A 4,230-nucleotide genomic window follows, 5' to 3' on the forward strand; every position below is an offset into this window, starting at 1 on the left:
GTTAATTTGTGCATTTTGCCCTTCTTTGGAATTTGCTTCTATGAGATTATCAATTTTCTGTGGTTCTTTTGATATTGTCAACTTCCTTGGGTTGGAATTTTCCTTCTAGTACTTTCTGTAGGACTGGGTTTGTGGCTGGATATTGGTTAAATGTGGTTTTGTCATGTAATATCTTGTTTTGTCCTTCTATGGTGGTAAAAAGTTTTGCTGGGTATCATCATCTGTGCTTGCATACATGGTCTCTTAATGTCTGCATAATGCTTGAACATGACCTTCTGGCTTTCATTGTCTCTAATGAAAAGTCAGGTATAATTCTAGCCTAGCTAGCTAGTTCAGTTTCGCTTCCATGGAGCTCACCACCTCTGGCCTGCTCTGGCCTTTGTCCCTAACCCTGCTAGGGTTTAGATTTGTCCCTAAATCTGCTTCTGCAAATTATGCTAGTCTGGATCTGCTCCTGCTCTCATGGAGTTCACTCATTTTACATGGTTGACAATGAACCACTAGTGACTGGGTCAGAGTATCCTTCATTGAATGAACAGCCTCCCAGAGAAGATCATGTACTTGAACAAGTTTCTCTCCTTGGTAGCTTTCATTCAATTTCTTGTGAACCTTTATTAGGATAAGCCTTTCTGGATGAAATTCCTCATTTTATGTGATGAGTCTCAATACTGTCAACTAATTTCCTGACTTTTTTATCTACTGTGTTGTGGTTGAAATTAATCAGCTAACTTCCTAGTCATACTGAAATGCTTTTACCATCATTATAAGCTCGACCACTAAATCGCATTACACAGAGCAGAAACAGTTGCTATTCAGTGCTCAGGAGTTTGGTAACCTGCAGTTTTAATTGTTTTGTTTGCTTATCTGAGTAACCCTTGTAGTGTGGCTACAAATTCCTGAAAGTAAAGGGGGACATCATTCTGGGCTCTATTTGTTTTTATGTCATTGAGTGATGCCCCGGAATGTAGGTTTTTTACATGTCAACTGTATGCTGCTGTGCTCAGCTTCATGCATATTTTGAATTTGAAAAGTTGAGAGAGCATATCATTCTCATTCCCAGGATGCCATGTAGTCATGACATTAATACTGCCTGAGCATTCAGAGTCATTGAATCACTTTTTATGCTTGCTTTGAATTGTTTACTCAATGTGATTATTTTATGTGTCTGCATGGCTATGCACCATATGGGTACCTAGTCCTCAGAGTGATCAAAGTGTCTCAGAAATCCTGAACTTGGAATAATGTATAGTTGTGATCCCCATGTAAGTACTGGCAGTTTTGCCCACCTCTATTCAAGACCAACAAGAGCTCAGTACTACTCAGCCATCTCTCCAGACCTGTGTTCATTATTTATGCCCAACATTTATTGCTAATATTTTCAACTGTCCATTTGTAACTGTTTTAAACAGGAAATTTCCTTTCATAAAATGTTCCTGGCATTACAGTTTAAAGTTAGGGCACTTCAGATGTCTCTGGAAGTTGAATACAGAACTGAAGCGAATGCAACACTCTTTGTAGGAACTTCAGTAAAAACCTCTGAATTCTTCTATCTGATTTGTTTGTTTCACTGATTTTTGCAATGGAGACAGGGTCTTAATGTGTACTTCCACCTGTCCTGGATACAATTCCATAGACTTGGCTGGCATTCAACTCAGAGACAAATATACACACCTCTGCTTTCTGAGTGCTGCACTTAAAGGCATGAGTCAATACACCCAGTTTGTCCATTGTATTTTTCTGCTTTGTAATTAGTATTTCTTCGTACAATTTTTTTTCATGTCTACTATGTCCTGATGATCTGTTTCCTTGTCTGTCTTTGTTAATAGACAGTTCCTTGTAAGGTGATATCCCATTCAAAGGGTACAGAAATGACAGAGATGACTCTCCTATTCAATTTCCTTCTGAAGTGTCTGTCTGTGTCATGGAATAAGAGTGGGGAACACCAGAATTATATGACTATACTGTCAAAGAAGTATGCATCTCCAATGTTGTCACTGTCATGCTTTTTATTATACACCTTAATGAAATATTTTAGAGGGCAGTAACCTATGATGATGTGCATATCAACTTCACTTGGGAAGAGTGGAATTTGCTGGATCCTTCCCAGAAGAATCTCTACAAAGATGTGATGCTGGAGACCTACAGGAACCTTGCTAGTATAGGTAAAAATGAATTTCCTTCATGTTTCAAAATAAGGGGACAACTTTTCCTTGGTTAATAATGTTCTTCTGTAATTTGATTTAGAAAGAAGAATAATGAGGTGAAAAAAGCAGTCATAGTTCTAAGGTTCTCTTAAGATAGTAACTTATTATTGCACAGTATTTGATAACATAACAGATATTTTCTGATATTATATTTTAGGATACATTTGGGAAGACCATAATAGTGAAGAATATTGTCAATGTTCTAGAAGATATAAAAGGTAATTTTCACATGAAAGCTGATAACAATGTGCCTCTGTGTCATGTGTCCTGAAAACTTTAAACAAAAGCAACAGTGTAAAGAAGCACAGCTCTAAGTGCATTAATGGTTATTAAATTCTCGCAAATCCATATTTCATGTCTGTGAATTGCATTTGAATGACATTCTTTTTAAAAGGAAGTCAAGAAAGCAATGGCTAAATAGATATCACCATTTGAGGCACAGCACCATGAGAGCTTTATTGTAGATCTTTGAATCCATTTATTTCTTGCTACTCTAACAAAAAGGCATACACATTGAAGAGATGATAATATTATTGTACATATATATATTTGTATGTACATATATATGTATTTGTATAAATAACAATTTGTATATCTGCAAAACTTTCTACTAAATCAATATTCCATTGTAAATTTTGTCTTACTCATATACATCTTGTGACTGTGCTAAGTTCAGTGAGAGAGAGGCAGAGTCAAGAGTCAAGGGGCTGTTGTTGTGGAGAAACCTTAATACCTATACCTATACCACAAGTCTATGAGGGACAGCAAGTCAATCCTGAGAATTCAATGTGGAAATCTTTTATTTGTTATTCTACACTATGTGTACCATATGTTACTCTTGATACAAGTGTATGAGCATAGAGATAGTGAGATATAGCATACCACTCTCTAAGAACAATTAGAACACAAGCAGTAGTCCCCATGTAGATTATAATTGTTGAATTTGATTCAAGTATACAAGTAATTGGTTTTCTACCATCATTGTTCATACATGAACAAACTCACACTGCAAAAAATCCCTATGAGTTCTGGAACTGTGCAAATACTTCTGGGTGCCCTAGTTCACATAACAAATGTAATCACATTCACAGTATAGGAGAATTTATAATTGCAATAAAGTTGGTAAAGCTCTGAGTTTTATCCTGTTCTCTTCCAATATGTGTAAAATACCATATAGAAAAAAATCTGGAAAGAGGAAAAGGTAAGCCATGAAAGAAAGGAATTTACCATCAAAGGTATTTTCAGAGTTGAAAGACAACCCCTAATTAAAGAGGAAAACGAGTTTAGACACAGTTATAAAAACTCACGATCTGATTTCTCTTTACAATTAGTACATATTGTATAAATTCATTCAAATGTGTATGTACAGTATTGCTGAATGTGGTAAAACTTTTATATGTGCCAATTATCCTTGCAGGATTGAAAGAATTCAAACTCAAGAGAAACTTTCAGTATATATTCAATGTGGTAAACCCTTGACATATGATACTTACCTTAAATGGAATGAAGGAACCCATACTGGAGAGAAAACCTATGAAACTAGTCAATGTAGTAAAGCCTTTTCTTATCACAGTTATGTTCAAATGCATAAAAGAAGACACACTGGAAAGAAACCCTATGAATGCAATCAATGTGATAAAGCCTTTGCTCTTTACAAAACTCTTCAAAGTCGTAAAAGAATACATACTGGAGAGAAAGCCTATGAATGTAATCAATGTGGTAAGACCTTTGCACGTCACAGTAATCTTCAAAAGCATAAAAGAACACATAGTGGAGAGAAACCTTATAAATGTAATCAGTGTGGTAAAGCCTTTGCTCAACTCAGTCATCTTCAAAGTCATGAAAGAACACATAGTGGAGAGAAGCCTTATGAATGTAATCTGTGTGCTAAGGCCTTTGCACAGTACAGTGCTCTTCAAAAGCATAAAAGAACACATACTGGAGAAAAACCCTATGGTTGCAATTACTGTGGTAAGGCTTTTGCACAGTACAGTGCTCTTCAGTACCATAGAAGAACACATACTGG

General features: G+C 36.0%; 1 pseudogene; it reads left to right on the forward strand.

Moving 5' to 3' along the window:
* The window catches only part of LOC101995939, a 51,694-nt pseudogene that overhangs the window by 9,167 nt on the left and 38,297 nt on the right, over positions 1–4,230 (forward strand).

Source organism: Microtus ochrogaster, unplaced genomic scaffold (assembly GCF_000317375.1).
Source record: "Microtus ochrogaster isolate Prairie Vole_2 unplaced genomic scaffold, MicOch1.0 UNK250, whole genome shotgun sequence".
Classification (NCBI taxonomy): domain Eukaryota; kingdom Metazoa; phylum Chordata; class Mammalia; order Rodentia; family Cricetidae; genus Microtus; species Microtus ochrogaster.